General features: G+C 37.1%; 1 protein-coding gene across 3 annotated transcripts in view; it reads left to right on the top strand.

Annotated features, from left to right (window-relative positions):
• The window catches only part of CTNNA2 (catenin alpha 2), a gene marked incomplete at both ends in the record, with an annotated part of 398,157 nt that overhangs the window by 229,131 nt on the left and 150,499 nt on the right, over positions 1–18,527 (top strand). The window lies entirely within an intron of this gene.

Below are 18,527 nucleotides of genomic sequence, written 5' to 3'. Positions count from 1 at the left end.
TGTCTTCCTTGTTCCTATGTCAGACTTGCTCTAACTTTCAACATCACTTAGTAATGGTCTGCCAGTGCTGTCAGTAATTTGGGAATTTGGCATGGAACAGGTGTTTGTGCTATTCAAAGTGTATGGATTTCTGTGTTCCAGCTTTAAGGTTGTTCCCTGCATATTGCTTTAATCCAATGTAATGATTTCATTAAATGTCAGTGTGTATGCTGACAAAAACTTATGAATGTGCAAGCATGCATGGATATATTCCATTGCTCTCTATATGTCATTAGTTATTTATGCATTTAAAAAGTTTAAGTAAATTGATGAGATGACAGTAAGTAAAAAAGATGTTAGTTTCACAACAAAAAATACAAAATGTGCTTGTTATTCCTAAAAAGCAATATAATGTGGACAGTTACTTGGAAGAGTTCTGATACAGTTCAGTTGCAATAATGGATTAAAATGCAAAAAAATTTGGCGCAAATAAAAAGTATTTCAACTTCTGTGTCAAATTGGATTTACAGTTAGAAAATGCTTTCTAATACATAAACCAAATGTCTCTTGCTGCAAATTGAGTTGATCACTTTTTGCCTTACCTTTTGTAGACACAGAGAATGCTTGAACAGTTTCCATTTCCATTTGAAAACTACATGTTTCTTGCAAAGCTACTTTTGTTTCTGATCCTGTGATTATCACCTGATGCAATTCTACTGGCTGTTTAGATGGGCTGAAATTGTACTGTACTTGAAAAAGAATTCAATGAAGTTTAGTTCAGGCATATGGCAATGGCAGTACCTTATTACAAGGAAGTCTTTTATCTTTTCTAACTTTAAGCAAATCCGTACTTTCAGAAGACATTGCTTACTTCATGAAGAAATTACTCTGAAGTAGGGTATGAATTTAGAATGGAACAACTTCTGAGCCCTGATGTGGAAACTTGTATTACAGTCAGCCAGAGGTAAAGACCTCACTGGAGGTGATTTCAGTAATTTGAGTGAAATTTGCTGCTGAAATTATGGCTGCTTCTGGGAGTTCAAAGTCATTTTCAGCAAGCTTCTGCCCTATCTGATAGGATGTATGCATGCTTCCATGGCTTAGAAATATGAGTTCATGTATTTTCTAGGTGTGTGAGGATGTAGCTTGTCTGTAACCCTGGTCCTACAAACCCAAGATTTGCTGGATCTCTTGGATACATTTATCCTCCTTTGCCATTCTGGAGCAGCCTCACTTTAACAGTGTTTTAAAAATCTGAAACCAACCAACTGAATACAGAAATTGGAAGAAAATTCCAGCATTAAAAAAAAACAAAGTCTGTAGCATCACTAGGGAAGTGAAAATTTCTTGATTAACTTGACCACCTTTGATCAGAGAATCAAATCTTTTTGCTACTATAAGTAAACCAGCAACATTTGGGTTGTTTTTTTTTTCTTCTTCATTGATGGCTCTGATATACCATAAAATCTATTTCTGCTACAATCAAACTCCAACCTTCCATAGATTTGCAGAAGAATAGTATAATCCTCTGTCTTAATTAGCTATCAGCCACTTTCTAACATGGGTGGCCACTGAAAGCAAAACTGGACAACAAAAAGGCTATTTAGGAGCCCTGTATTAGGTTATGTTTGGCCTTGCATTTTACAAGTGCACCTGTGCTGAGGGTGCACTCGATCCCACTGTTGATGTTGCTGATAAAAATGTTAAAGAGCAGCAGTCCCAGTACTGATGCATGAGGGACACCACTTATCACCCATCTCCATCTGGGCGTAGACCCTTTGTTGAACACTCGTGTACAGTCTTGCAACCAGTTCCTCATCCACTGAACAGTCCATCCATCAAATCCACATCTTTCCAATTTGGAGAGAAGGATGTTAAAGGGACTGTGTCAAAGACCTTACTGGCATTCAGATAGATGATATCAGTGGCTCTTCCCTTGTCCACCGATGCAGTTATGCCATCATAGAAGGCCACTGTGTTGATCATGCAGGACTTGTCCTTGGTGAAGCCATGCTAGTTTTATCATCTCCTTGTAAGGTTATGTTTTCTTTGTATTACTGGTATACTTTTCAGTTTTTTAAAAATCAGACTTGGATATTAACTTGGTTGAGGTGCCAATTTCTCAGGACAGGTATAGAAATAACCAGTTTGCTACAAAAACCTAAACAAAACAGGAGGAATTCTATGTGAGTTCCTTCTGTGCATAATTCATTTTACTTCCTGCAAGGGTCCAGCAGTGAGGAGTTTAATCAACACATCTACACATATTATGATTTCAAAGGTTAATGGCACAGCATAACTAGGTCAACTTCCATTTTCTGTGAAAATACAGCAATTGATTCATGCTTGGAGAGGAAGTCATACCAAAAAATATGCTAAAAAATCATATTTGATCTAGCAGTGACAGAATCAGTCCAGCAATATCATCTACCAGACAGAATCAGTCCAGCAATATAATCATGCAAGCTCTAAATATCTGTGCTAAGTTCAAGTTCAGTTTGCTTTATTAACCACCAATACTGTATTTTTAAAACTTGTGTCTAAAACTTGGTTCTTTGCCTGTGGATACTCCCACTTCTAGGCAAAGGAAAAGAGTCAAGGCTATGTATTTTGATGTAGGTTTATAAGAAATGCTAGATGTGTTCCTGATTTTGTCATGTCAACTGTCATTTTGCCCGAAGAATTATTGAGGAAATCAGGCAGATTCAGATTGCAAAATACTGAAGCATTAACACCATTATCATACCAGGTATGATATCATAAAATAAGGGATAAGGTAAGATTATTCAAGATTTAAGATAACTAAGGAAAATACATTTTTATTTCAAAGACAACATAGCTTTTTTATATTCATTTGTTTGCTCATATGTATTAAAGTGTTTTCAGAAAAAGGCGCTGAGCTTGTGCATAAACCTGCATTACAGAACATAGCATCTTCCATTTACCATTACCTGGCTTCTTGATTCATTTAGTCTTGTAATGATTTGAGCTTAGAAATCCAATGACATTTTCACTAACCATCTCAAATGGTCTGAAATTTTTGTGTCAATTTCTTTATCTGTTTTATTGTCAGCTTTTTTAGAAGCTTTCCCATGGTCTTTCTGGCTTCTGCTGGGCTGCTTATATGAGGATTCCTAAGTCTGTCTAGAGATGTCAGACTTGACCAAGATATATTTTCTTGTCCCAGTTTCCTAGGAGATATTGTTTAATTGTTAGCCATGTTATTATATCTACAAGAACACAACTATCAGTAGTTGTTTCGTACAGGAGTTCAATATTTTAGGTTTTGTAATATGTGGTTTCCTTAATTTTGTGGGTTTTGTTGACATATCACTTCACACTTAACTAAAAATAATAAACTACTTAGATCATGCATATCAATAACAAAGTCTGTTAGAATTGAGAGATTGCTTGCTTAATACCAACAAGTACTTTGGAGAGCATCAAATCCCCTGACAGATGAGTGTTGCCACAAGGATTTATTTTGTACAGCCTTTAACTAAAATAACTTCAGTTGCATTTTCCTATTTAAGAGTACTGAAGTAGAAGGCTATAGCAAAATGATTTATAGATAGAAATTGCATTCCACTGCTTACCTATTTCTGTAAATGATATCACAGATTCAGTTTGTACTTGATCTTGAGCACAACAATGTTGATATTTGTATATTCATCAGTTTAACTAGAAAGTCATTTTCCTTTCTTCCTCCTCAAAATGTTTAGAAGTTTTAGAACACATGATAGTGTTAATTTTCTTTTTCTCATCATCAGATACACAGAAATATGTTTCTACATTTGGAGCATTTTCACTGTTCATTATGACAGCTACTCTGAAAGTAATGCCTTCATTTATTATGTTGGCCCATGGCGTCAGAGGTGGATGTTGGCAATATGGCAGTAACAGTTGAACCTTCCTATAAATATTCTCTTACATTTTGTTGCCATGTGACTGATGACAGCAGAGGTGTTGTCTGACAAAATGACATCTGACACGGAAGTGCCTATGAAGTAAAAGTGTGTCATTGAATTCCTCCATGGAGTATCTGTTGTCGTTTCCATGGAAATAAACAGGGGATGACCTACGTAGAAGCAATCTATGTGAAATCATCTAAATTTTTAAATGGTGAGGGAAACAAAGCAAAGTTTTCCTATGCCATGTTTTGACCATTTAATTACCATCCTACAACAGTGGAATTAGAAAAAATACTGAGTCCTGTCCTGCATTTGCAAATTGAACCTTAACTCACTTTTAGTTTTAAAGATAGTATACAACCAAATCTCTTCTCTGACCATTTTGTTTATAAAAAACACAAAATCATCATGGTTGGAAAAGACCTAGATTAACCAGTCCAACTGTCCATCTATCACCAATCATACCACCCATCACTTATTGTATTGTACTGAAGGAATGCTAACAGTCATATTTTGACCATTCACTGTAGAACAGATGTTTATAGTGAGTGTCACAGCACTCTGGTGTGATTTTTTCTGTGAGTGAAATGAAGAACTAGGAAATGAAGTGATTTAGGCAAGATCATGTAGCTCCAGTCCAGGACAAGAAAATCATTAGGCAACTTGTAAAGCTGAACATGTACTTTAGCATAATCTATGCAAGTTTTCAGTTCTGTGCTATAGATAGATTGTTGTATGTTGCTTAAAATAATTGACTTGGTTACTCCAAATGATATGTTTCTTATAAAGACTGGGGCAAAGGAAGGAGTTAGCGTGGGAGTGCTATTTCCTAATAGGAGGCTTAAAACCTGCATTATTTTGCAGTGTAATCTTAGCTAGTGTCACTGACAAAAGAGCACTTTCCTAAACACTTTCCTCCCTTTTGCTTCAGTTCTCTTTTTGCTGTCTCAGTTGTTCCTCTGTTGGCTCCCTCAGTTGTTCATGGTTGAAGTTGCAAGGAGACCAACAGACCAGTGCAAAAACTGATGGTTCATATGTTTGGTGTCACAGCTGTTTAGACACTTGAAATATCTTGCAATTATCTGACCTTATTGGGATCTGCTACTGTGGTCTGCTAGCCAAAACAAGGACTTTACTATAAATAAATAAATAAGTAAATTACTGGTTGTTACTATTTGCATGGTAATTGCTTTGCAGCGCTTATTAAATCAGTGTTTCTGGCACAGCTTTGTGATAGGAGAAATAAGGTTATTAATATAGTATGACAAAAAGCTTCTCTCATTTTCTGCATTTGTTGTTGTTGTTCTTTTTTAATTAATTGCTATTTTCTTGTGGCAGAAGGGGAAATGGATTTATTGTTATTCTCAGCTTCAAGAGATTTTGTTGAGGGTCACTGCGTGGCTGGAAAATCAGTGACGTTTGGAGATGTTTAGGGAAATACTTAATGGGAGGAGATCAGCTCCACTGTAGACTACTTGTGCCTTTTAGTTTCAAGCATGAAAACGACTGATAACTTGTCATATTCGTCAATCTGAAATGCATCCTCAGCACAGTTAATCTTATAAACTGGAAGCCCAATGCTTTGAGACTATGCTGGATTTATTGTTGCTGTATTCACTACTAGTTGACAAAATCATACATGCTGTAGGTCTGGTTACAACTACTGGTTGATTTTAGTGAGTTTTTGGTGAGATTTGGGATTTGGAAAAACAGTCTTACAGGAACAATTTTAAATGTTCCTGTTTTAGGCATTTTTAAGAGACTTGCCACAAAAACTCTATTGTCTGTACTGCATCTTTTCATACCAATATTTTTAGTTGCTCTGATTTCAAGATATTGCTGTAAAGACACCATCATACATTTCATTTTCTCTTAAGTGTTCCAAGGACCCAATGCAATTTGTAGTTACGGTTTAATTAATTATTAGGCATATGTAACTGTCAATCATTAATTTAGATACTTCTGTCTCACAATATTTGGAATGGAGCTTGGTTTATGAAGAGTGAAAAAAAATGCACCATTCCATCTGTTAGCCAAAGCCACCTGGCACAAAGTCAGTTTGGGCATCATTATGTAGTTGGCAAGAGTTTCAAAAAATGTGATTTCTACAGTTTTAATCCCAATTGATGCTTTACTTTGTAGTGATGGACCCGTTCTTCTTCTCACAGCTCTAAGTAAAAATCTTGTATTCACCTTGAAAAAGAAATGCCTAGCATCAACAAATACAGGAATCAAGAGACAGGCATGAAATAATCCTAAATGCACAGTCAAATGAGTGGAACTGAAACTGGTCTGTTGTTACAGGCAGTTGAAAACAGTCACGTAGGAGTTGTATCATTGTCCTTTTAATCTCTGTAGGAAGAGACTTGTTTTGGGTTTTGGGAATTATTCTTTTTCTTGATGATAGTGTGAAAATTTTTTTCCAGAATTCTGGCTTTTACAAGATTGCCACATCTGCAGATCTATTTTCTTTCTCTTTTGGCAGTGAAATTTCTTCTTTAATCGTCTGGAAATAGAATACAGTCATAAAATACTTAACAAATTACTTTAGAAATATAAAGGAACTTTCTTCCTTTAACTCATCAAGGGGAAAGGCAGACTAACACACAGCTCTAGTTTAGATAACACCTATGAAGTAGGATAAAAAAAAAAGAGCATTTAAAAATAATAGGAATTTTTTCCCAGTGTTTATTGCTGATTGGAAACAGTTCTCTAAGCAGAGTCGAACGTCTTGCAGAGTTTGCAAGGAAAACATGCATACCTTATGTATTTTAAATCTGCAGCTGAGGCAAAGCTGATTGAATGATGTAAACAGAATGGTGTTTGTTAGGCACACTTGAAGCAGGTAGTCCTCACAAAACTTGCTCCTTCTTTGTTTTTTTTTTTTTTACTAAAATAAGTGAGAATATCAAACAGAATTGCAGTTTTACTGTTTAGAACATGTGTCCTGCCTGAAGATTGTGCTGTCATTCTGTGTGTAACAGACAGACAAAGGTAAAAGTTTGTAACTGAAATTATCAAGAGATGACCTTGTCACAGAGGAGTTTGTTTACAAATGCCTGCTCAGAATAGCTTACTTTGTTCAGGATTGTTTCCCTGTGGCAAAACATTCCTATGCCACATTTCAGCACCTGGGGAGAGCATCCTTCGTTTGAATTCTTAAAGTGATTCAGTTATCGTTCCATTTAATTAAATGGCTTTTAATATTTAATTTTCATGAAGGGAAAAATGATCTGCCATTGCAATTATGATTGATTTTATTTTATTTTATTGCGGCAGACACTGGGAGAGAGCCTTTGAGATAAGTTTAGTAATAAAAACGCTTCTGGTAGTTTGTAAAATGTGTTATCTGTAATGCAAAAAGAATTGCTCATGTTATTAATTAAAAACCTATGAGTTAGTCTGGAACCTGGCATTTAATTTACTCCGGTAATGTCATTCAAAGTAAATCACAGCATACATCTGTATGTCATTCTGAAGGACCCCTATTTCTTAAATCTGTAGGAACGTATGGCTCATTAGCTAAAGGTCAAGGATTGCCTTTTGTCTGTTGTGACAAGAAATCTGGGAAAATTTGTTTATGAATAGGCGTATTATTACAGTAAATAATAGGTAAAAAGTACCCACCTAATATGATGTGCTCAACCAACTGCTCCAAGCCATTCACTTGCAATTAATTATGCCTCACTTTCTGTAACGTGCCTCTCTGTAAGTGTTGGTGGAAAAGTAGATGTCCTTGGTGGGTCAGTGTGGATGCATTCTTCCCACATTTGGCAGATTGTCTTTAGATTTCTCTGTGTGCTTTTACTCCCACCCTATGCCCATCCTAGTGGTATTCAACTGCATTTTGTCTGTTTTTTACTGTCTGCAAAGTTGCTTATATTCTTAACCTTGAAACTGTCTTGACAGTGAATATTAAAATATAACTCGTGTCAGAAGTTGCATCACTAAAGGATACACCATCAGATTTGCTCTGACTGTGGATAGTAATGAATTCATTTTATGCTGGAAGAGCAAATTGCTCACGTTACTATGTACAGATCATTTGAATAATCTGTTTTCTATATATTTTTAATTAGGTAAAATTATTAAGACACTTTGGAAATGTTTTTTTTGTTTTTTGTTTTTTAATTTAAAATGTGAGAAGTCAAACTGTGCCTTGTTTATTGTGTCATTCCTTAGTTTCAGTTGAACAAATTAGTAACAACATATTCAAATTAACATGAAAATGCCAGCTGTGAGCTCCATCTAAACTAGAATTTGGTCTTCACCAAAAGCCACTGTAAGATACAGAAAGGCACAGCCTACAATGGTTAATTGGTAATTTCAGAACAACCCATAAAAAAGCAGTGCAATAACATACAGTGTTAATTTATTTATTCAATTATTTACAAGTGTGATTGGTCTGTTGTGAGCTTTAATCGGAAACATGTGCTTGGGTAATTTCTTCACAAATCATTTGTAGAAAGGGTTACTTAATTTGTCTGTCTGTCCCATATACTAATTAATATATATTGGGAAGAAAAACAACAACAACAACAAACACTCCTAAGGATGATGTTTGAAGCAGAGGTTGAAAAACTTAAGTGGTAGAAAGATTTTACAAGAGAAAAACATAATCCCATGGTATTTCTTGCCTTTCCAATGAACCACAACCTTTATATAGAGATTATTAGCTTGAGGACATAGCAGGCTCCCTGAGAATGCAACCAAATAGTGTTCATTTCTGCTCCAAGCCACCAGATTTCTTCTGTCTTAGTTTTTGTGAAAGAGAGGAAATTAAAAAAGAAACACAAGTAGTCCCAATGGGCAGTTTGGCATTATCTCTTCAAGAATCAGAGCACAGCTCCTTTTCATTCCTCAGCAGCCCCTCTTTGTTCATCCAGCTTAGCATCTCCTTTGGTCCACCGAAGTGCTTGGGTAGGACTGCTAAAAGATGGAGACAAAACATGGCCTGTTACACTGTGTTATGCAGAGAAATGGGTAAAAATGTCTCTTTTTTAAAAATGATTTTAAATGATGTCCTATAGAAGACAGAGGAAGTGCTATTAGAGCAAGGACAACCTGCGTGTATTGCAAACATGGGGTTGGGTGAGTCTCCTCCAGCCTCAACTTCTCCACATGCATATGGCCATGGCTGGGAACTAAAAAAGGCCATGTCCACCCCACAGTGTGTCTCATCCCAGCCACTGTTCCTAAATGAGCACCTTTTTTAATCCAAAAGATTTTAAAGGTAGATGGATTCAATTAGTTTCCTGTTCCCAATTTTATACAGCTGTTCCTTTTTTAATGCCTATTTTTTTATAGGTGTCTTGTACAAGGAGTTCCAAAGCTTATTTTTCTTTACTTTATGAGTATTTCTGTTGCTAAAGTGTACACAGGCCCCTATCACACTCCATATCCTGTTGGAGGTTAGAGCATATCACAAAATCTTACTTCTGCTGTAAACCAGCTTTGGCTCTGACTAATGACAAGCAACAAGGAAAGAATACAGCAGGCAGTTTAATGAGGAGTAGCACAATAACAGTAATATAATTTGAGGTCACATAACGTTGTGAGTGGAAAAAGAGCAGGTATGTGTTTGCTTTAAAATCAGTTACAAGTGTATTGCCTTTTCTGCAGTAACCCTGTGTGGACTGGCCACTAGAGGGGGAATGGATACACGTTTTGCTGTTGTGCTTTAGCCGAATGCCCAGGTTCTTTGCACATCTCCTTTTACAAAAACTTCCCCAAATCTTTCTTCCTTTTAGTTGTCAGCAGCTTATCTTTATCACCCACTTATAGCCTTTCATAGCTTATGCTTAACAGAGCTAGGGACGATTTTCTAACAGAAGGCAGAGTAATATCAATCTATTTAATTTCTGAAGTGCTGTTCATTTATGCATACATTTCAGATATTATTTAACCTTTCTTTTTTTCTCCTTTTTTTTTTTAATCTCCACACACTGAGCAGAGATTTTCAATGCAATATCCAGAATAATAGTTGTTTAATTATTGCATATAACTTACATTTTCAAGGCATGCATGAACAGCTTTCCTTCTATTGCGTCTTTTGCTTTGTATTTGACAATTGAGAATTTCATCCATCAAATCTTATGCAATCTTCAGGTTTTGGAAGTCCGTCTGCACATCTTCCTCATTTTCATTACTTTTTGCAGCATAAGTAATCTGTCATTTGAAAAGCATTGTCAAATATTTCCTGATTGTTGCCAGGATGATTCAGCAGCCCTGGCCTTGGGAGCATGCTGCACTCCCTGTTTTGCTGTATTGAGTAAAAAGTCACTGTAGCTTTGGGTGTCTAGGTATTTTTCTATGATTGTGGATCTTGTCTTGCTTACTGGAGCCTAAGTATCTTTCAGATGAGCTTGTTAAAAAGATCTTTGGACATCCAGATAGAAAATTTTCTGCTTTTATGTCACTTAAGGCAGTTCAAAGTTAAGGAATGCAAGAAATAATGGATAATAAAGAAGCTTGCCCTTACTCCACAAAAGCCCAGTCAATTTATCCCTTTTGTATGATATTACAGACCTTAACAGATCTTTAAACTAATGTAAAAGCTACTGCTTAAGATTTATCAGTCCATTAGGATAATCTCTATTCAGGTTCAAGATAGGATAAGTATTTGGTGCAACAGCTACACTTACTAGAAATCTGCATATTTAGCAGCTCCTCCACTTTATTTTTGCACTTTCTTTTTTGTTGTTTTGGTTTTTGTTGTTGTTGTTTTTAATCTTGGTAAATAACATTTTGTCCTAATGATTTGCCAATTTACACGCACTAGTTTGTTTCTTTAAAAGCTGTAAGTTTTATTTCCCATTTACTAACATCTCACTTACTTGAAAACAATAGGTTTGACGTAGATTTTAGTGTTTGTTTCAAGTTTGATTTTCCAGAACTTATTTATCAAATTCTCATTAAGAGTTGTCATTAACAGCCATAACTTGACTCCTTTGCTAATGAAAAATGACAGATTGGGGCTAGGTTGTGCTTCATAACAGGAAAACATATCTAGAGAAAAAAAACAGGGAACTTTTCATCTCCCTTTTTTATGAAAGACATGAAATGTGACTTCAAAAAACAACTTAGGGGGACATTTTTGGGAAGTTTTTTTTTCTGCTATGTAGAATAACTGTGTAATCCCCAACAGTTGCTGGAATCAGGGAAATATATGCATAAAACCAATAGAATAGAGTTATAGTAAATATAATAAAAATAGAACCTGCACATGCTGCGCATCAAAGAAGTACAACTATTGATTTGGCATACTTATACATGAAGCAAAAATCAAAGGTCCAGTTTTGTGCATAGCCATAGAATCATAGAATGGCTTAGATTTAAAGGGATCTTAAAGCCCATGCAGCCCCAATCTTTGCCATGGGCTGGTTGCCACCCACCAGCTGCCCAGGGCCCCATCTAATCTGGCCTTGGGCAACTCCAAGCATGGGACATTCACAGCTTCTTGTTCAAGAAATGTTTGGATTTGTACTAAGGGACATTGTTTAGTAGGGAAATAGTAGTAAGTGGACAGTTGGTCTGAATGATATTGGAGGTATTTTCCAACCTTGGTTATTCTGTGACTTTCTAGCAGCCTGTGCCTTTGTCTTACCACCCTCTCAGCAAATAATTTCTTCCTAACATCTAACCTAAATTTCCCCTCTTGTCCATATTAAACCTCATTTAGTTCACATGGGCCTGCTTTTCAAACCTATTGAGTCCCTCTGGATGGCATCCTTTCCTTTTTTGATGTAAACTGCAGCAGTTATCTTGGTGTCATCTGCAAACTTTCTAAGGGTACACTTGATCCCACTGTCATTGATAATCCTATGTCATTGATAAAGATGTCATTGATAAAGATAACAGATAACAAATAGTTAGATTTTTAAAAATATAACCACCAAAAAACCACCACCACCAAAGCACAAAAACACAGCAGTAGGGAAATAAGCTCAGGACCTGGTTTAATTGGACTTCATGGATTGCTGTTTGTTTGTCCTCAGTATGTCATTTAATATTGCCACAGGTATTTGCTATCCCCTGACGAGTGTTTCCTATGTTGGTTATAACCTCATTCTCTTCCTGATTCACCTACTGTGGGCACCTGTCCCCTTTTCTTTTAGCACAGTTTTCTTATGTCTTGTGTAATTCACCTTTCTGCAGCTGATGCTCAGTGCCCTTCACTTTCCGCAGCCCTAAGCCTCACCATATGCAGTGTCTTTTGGTTTAGTGGGTTCCTCTTTTCTTTCCCCAGAGCGAACTTCTGATGCATTTCTTCTACTCATTTATTGTCTCTATCATTTCTTTATGGTTAGGACCATAGGACTCACAATCACTTTATTAGTTTACAGCAATTAGATGTTAAATTCATCACAAGCAGTTGTTTGGGGAATTCATCTGACAGCAGCATTGGGTGTGAAGATGAAGGGAGTTGCATATGCTGGCAGAGAAATACTGAATGTCCAACATGGAGTGACATTTACATGAAACAAAGGTAAACATCTGACGTGTGGTTGCCTCTTTAGTATGAAGATTGCAAATTTTCAAGCAGCAGCCACAAATTTCTGTTTGCTGTCGGAAAATTGCTTTGGGAAATCATCTGGATTGGAGAATCAGTTCTTTGTCAATATGAATTTTAGGATGGAGCAAAGTTTGAAAAAAAGGGGCAAAAACCCCCAAGGTTGTTTATCTCATTATTATGAACTTTTTTTTTTTTTTTTTTTTAGTATTTACCACCAGACCTCTTGGCAAGCCAAATTGTCAGCAGAGGCATTGGGTTAGAGGCAGGTTTGGGTTTACTCCCAGGAGCATGATTTGCTCTCAGCTTGCAAACAGGTTTGATTGCAGATGCGTTTCACAAGGCTGGCAGCTGATAAAGGAATCCGAATCTCTGGAATTCTGCAGCTGTGGGCTGTTCTTGCAGTTTAGTTTGGGATTTTCAGGGCGTCCCTCCCACCAACTTTTGATTCACTCTGCCTGTGAAATTCTGGGAATGGAAAATGGGAGAATGGTTAAGCTGAGATAAAAAAAATTAGAGGGAATTAATATATTTTAAAGGATATTCAGCAATCTGTTTTTGTGCTGAGTCCCTCAGCTATTAGGATGCTTGCTCATACCTCTTTGTAACCACTAGGGTACAGAGGTGTGCTGCTTTACTGAGATTTATTATATATAAGCTGCATCACCTTCATTGGATAAGCCCTTTTAATCAGTTTGATATGTCCATGCATTTATTTTTTTTTTTTAAATCTCAGATTTTACTGAAAATACAATTTTAAGTCCTCTCTCTGGCGCCGTGCTCTGGTTTGCAATTAGGACAAGAGTGCGTCTGAAAAAAAAAGGCCAGAACAAATTTTGCAGGGGATGAGCTTAGTTTCCAAGCATGCCAGTCAGATAAATCTGCTGTGCTCAAAATGGTAATTCTGTGATGAAGTCGATTTTTATACTCACCTATTACCTTTGAAATCTCGGGTGTAGGCATTGTTAGCTCAGTCACGGCACGGGATCGGTCGGGTTCCCATAGCACCCATGCTGAAGGACATCTCTGGCTGTAGTTACTGCGTGAGGATGTGAAGAACACGAGAGCAGCAAAATGGTTTAAAATACGAAGTGCCTTAGCAGCATATTATGTGCTGTTTGCCAAGCACAGGCACACACAATGCTGTTCTTTAGCCACCGCAGCCTGCTACATTTGCCTCTCTCACCCAACTGTCACACCAGCAAGGGTGAGTTGGAGCAGTAATTGGCTTAAAGGCTGAATAATTGCTTCTGAATGCCAACAAGTGACGTTATCTTTATAACAAAAACAATTGCCATGTTCTCACGGAAGTACAGATTTCATTGCAAATGGGTTTGCTTTAAAGCAGCCACACTGCAATAAAATTACAGTGCTCTGCAGCATTCAGCTTGGCTCTTCACAGCCACCCACCCGATTACAGGCTCTGTCATGCCAGCAGAAGATTGTTGCTTGGTTTCTGTAATATTTTTATAGCCCTGCTTCCCTCTAGATAACTTTAGAGGTGGATTGCGCTCACTCCTTTCCTTTCATCAGATTTCTCTGCTGTAAAAAAGAAGTAAACTGGTGGATGGAAAGTCTTTTACGTGGCTCTAAATATGCTTTTCAGTTGGCTTTCTTTTACGTAGATTCTAATAGCGTAATAGGCTCTGGTTTATGTCAGTAATTCTGTAAAAAGGTTAATCTCTAAATCACCAATGTTTCCTAAATTCCTAATCAACTTCGTGTTTGGAAAGAAACCCATATAAATGCTCAATTTGTTAATATTAGAATGGGTCGAGGAGGTCAAGAAAAAGTATAACCTCCGTGCGTGAAGATAAATTGGAACCAGCAAAAATACCTCAGATATGTTTTGTCTTAATAGCCATGAATACAGAGGCTGAACATGAGGGAGAACGAGCATGGATGTATTTCAGCAGCAGAATCTGCTGAAGCTCACCATCCCCTTCTCTGTAAATGAATATTTCTTAAAGGATGGAAAAAAATGAGATAAGTTGGTTATATAAGCCTTATTTTCTAGAAGGTGTACGGTGAGCTGTGCTGAGGGTAGATAGGAAGACCAACCAGCAAAAGTAGTGGAATAGGCAGCAGAAAAGTGAACAAACATAGAATCATAGTATCATTAAGGTTGGAAAAGACCTCTAAGATCAAGTCCAACCATCAACCCATCCTCACTATGCCCACTAACCCACGTCAAAACGTGTATTTTTGAGAAGACAGAAAGAGAGAGAGGGGCTGGGTGTCTTCTTCAAACCACTGCTGTTTGCCCTTGCCATGTGGGAGGTGAAGGCACTGAGAAATCTCATTTACCTGGCATGTGTGGCAGTCCCCTCGCCTTCTCACCAGGTTTCATCTTCCCTTTCATCTGCGCCCTTGCCCCTTCCTTTTCTCTTTCTTGTTCGATGGAGCTGTTTGCTGCGGTGCCTTCCTCTCCAGGAGCTGTTTCATCCCTGCTTGCACAGATTTTAAAACTGCTTTCTTCACCCACATTCGGTCTTGGTTTTCATCTGTGCAGGTCCTTTAGATTTACCATCTTTCAAATGAAAAGGCAGACGAAGCCAAACCACAGCTTCATTTCCTTTTCAGTTCTCCAGTCCTTTGCCTCATTTTTTGTCACCTCATCATTTCTTTTATTATTATTATTATTATTATTATTATTATCATAGCACTACTAATAAGCTTCCTTATTAATACTTATTTGCCATTCTGAATACCACTGGAGAAGCTGGAGGGAAGGGATATTCAGAGCATCCTTTCGCTATTAATGCAGAGCCAGACATGTTCAAGAAACAAATTTAGTCCATTTCAAAAGCAAATGAGGGGCTTTTTACTGGAGCCAAAGAAAACAACCAACTAGGTGCACTTCAAGTACCTCTCAACACCTTTGCCATAGAATCACGGAGCATGTACTACAGAATACAAAAATATCCTTAGGTATCAGTAATGATTTCTGCACCCATGTGCAAGGCAGTTAATACCCAAGCATGGAGCTGCATTTTCACTAGCCCCCTGCAGTACTCAGACAGCATGGTAAAGGAGGGAATTTGCAGCTTTAACACAGAATTTCTTTGTATTTTTATATATTCAGGCCAGAAGCAGAATGTGATACATTAGCATTGATTCTGTGGTTTCATATCACTTTCTTTTTTTTTTTCTTTAGTACAGAACAAAAGGAAAAAAGACAGAAAAGAAAATAAATTATCCCTTATATACATTCATAGCATACACAGCAACAGTTCCTTCATCACTGGGTGCACTGTGAGTGTGTATTGATGTTAGCAGCAAGAGATTGCATATTAGAGATCTATAACACTGATAGTGTTAACCATCCTCAAAAATGATGGCTCTTTCTCATCCCTTTCACCCTGTCTTGTATGTTAAGAACACTAAAAAAAAAAAAAAAAAAAAAGTTAATTACCTAATTATAAAAGGCAGATTAGTCATGTTAAGTGGAACATTCAAAGTGGGCTATTTAAAATATTTTATTTCCTTTGATATTTCCCAATAATCTGAACAAGAAACTGTCACAGCTAACACCAAAAGTACTTTCTTTTTTTTTCCCCTTTCTTCTTCCTTTTTTTTTTTTTTTTTTTTTTTTTGGAGCCATAGAGTGAGCCATAGCAAGGGGATCAAGAGAGAGGAAATGACATATGTCTGGACAGCTGGTAAACATGAAATCTGAAAGGAATAGTGAGGGGAAAATGTATTCCTGTAGTTGCCATAAATACATTACAAATAGAAGACTTCTCATATATACCAATGCAAGCAGCCAGTTGCAGGATGAATAAATGGGTTTGTAAGAGCTGAATTGAAATGAAATCCTTGCATCCTTTATATTATCATGTTTTTATCACATCAACTTTTAGAATAAATGTGGACAGGCAACGGAGCACCTCTGTGCCATGGAACAGGTGGCAGTCTTCTTTGCACCAGCAGATGAGTATCCAGATATCTGGAGATCATCAGGAGGCTGTCTCTAGAAGACATTGCCGTTATAAAAGATTTTTGCATGAAGATTGTGAAACAGCTCATTTTTGACAGTTTAATAAAGTGCTATCCTCTCCATGGAGGGTTCATTCATCATCCTGCTGGGGTGGCAAACCATTGGTGGTCATTACCTCCCTCCAGGAGAAATGGCAACAGGCAATACTGAAATTTGCCCTCACTTCTGGAATCAAGCCCCTTGAAAGCCAAATGTTCTGTTCAATTTACTCAAGCTGTCACTCAAGCATGAAGCACGGGGTGAATAAATTGCAAAGGTGGAATTGCTCACATCTTGCAAACTTTGCTTGAGGTTGCTAACACCAATAAACAACAGGAATCATTCCAGGGGAGAGTGCTTAAAATACAACTCACAGCTATGCTGAAAAATACATAGAAATACAAGCACAGGATAATTGTTTGTCAGTATCAGATTTGCATCAGATTTACAGGGTCAAAAACATGACAGCACTAATACATTTCCTTTGAGTAACAGGGGGTCACTATGTAAAGAAAGATTTGGTTTGTTGTTTTTTCGTTTTCTTTTTTTAACCATATGTAGACAATATGTTCCAATGTCTTGGTTGGATTTGGAAGCTTTCTGGCATTTAGCTGTAATCAGTCCTTCTGATTGCAGTGCTGGATGTTGATTTGAGGAATGTATAACGTAGTCCAAAGTTAACCTTAGATCTGAGTTGATTTCGGAGAGGGATTTAAAGGGGAAAATACACATTTCTGGTCTCAGTCAGCATGACATGAAATAATTTATTCTGTTACCTACAGTACCTTTGCTCATAAGTTCCTCTATTGAGAGTTCCTATATTGAGAATTTGGGGATGGAACAAGGCCCCTGTGTGTTTGAGGCAAAGAAACAGAAATGCACAGTTGTTTAAGCGGATAAAGGGCCAGTTTGACAGCTGGTTTCAAACCTGGGGGTAATTTTTCAGTGGCTTTGATTTAAAAGGTCTATTTTTATTAAAATTCCCCTGATGAATCCTCTCCCAATGCATATTCTCATTGATCCCATTGATAACATTAGTCATTTTAAATACTTTTTTTTTTTTTTTTTTTAACTAGAAGACTATCTCATATTTAATATTAAACAGCGTGATGTATATACGAAGTAGAGGAAGGTATAAGTTTTGACCCTTAAAAGTAGTGTTAGTTAGGAAAAATATAAAGCTCACTCTTTATGGTTAAAATTAGCAGCTAAAAAGCTGCTATGCAGTAAAAAATTACACAAGCTGTGCCTAATCTCTTCTTTATAAGACTGCTGTATCCTTTTAAGAGTAGATAGCACTTGGATGCTACTAAAAAAAGAGAAAAAAAAATGAAAAAACTCCTCTATGTTCCATTAAAATTTCTGTTAGATTTCTGGAGTTTTCCTCTCTTGCATCTTAGGGATAGGGAAATATGTACAAAGCATAAAAAATGTTTCCTGGTTCTCTATCTGCAGCACTGTATTAGCATGTTATGCTATATGAAGAGAAATTCAAGATGCTCTGCCTGGTGTTATAAAACTGCCTCACCTTCATTAGTATGAGGGGAGTTGTTTGAAAGATCAAGCAGTAGGTTGTTCATGTAACTAGAATGAAAAATCCAAAATGCAAGGAAAGGAAGCCTTTATTTAAGGGCAATCAGAATAAAGCAGCGGTGTGATTCTCCATTATCAAATCACTATTCATACCCATAAATCCCATGGATCAGTCATTGGTAGGGAGGATTCCTATGCTTTCAGCCTCTGTGTGGGTTTCAGGCTGTTCTGTTGGTGAGGGCAGTGATGAGCACGAGGCGAGCTTTGCTAGCATATGCCAGAGAACCCAGAAGTATGCTTGGGTAGTTCTGTCCCACTCAGAGCCCCAAACACACACAGGTTGCACTAGTAAGCACTGAACTGCTCCTGCTCGCCTCTCAGTGTGGTTCTACAGTGCATAAAGCAAAGGTTTCTTTGCTCTGGTCATAACTCAGAGCAAGCATAGAAGTGGGAAATGCTAGCAAAAGCCCTTACACTTAGGGTTTTCTCATACTTTTGTTCTAAAGAAGACAATGACTAGCACTTTTTCAGCAGCATTTCACTTGTTCATTTCTTTACAAGACTTTGCAATATGATCTGATTTTTAGAAAAATTACTTTTAGGGGTTACGATG

The sequence above is a fragment of the Tetrao urogallus genome, assembly GCF_951394365.1.
Source record: "Tetrao urogallus genome assembly, chromosome: 4".
NCBI lineage: Eukaryota > Metazoa > Chordata > Aves > Galliformes > Phasianidae > Tetrao > Tetrao urogallus.
Note: the sequence above shows the minus strand (reverse complement) of the source record. Positions and strands in the feature narration are given on the sequence as shown.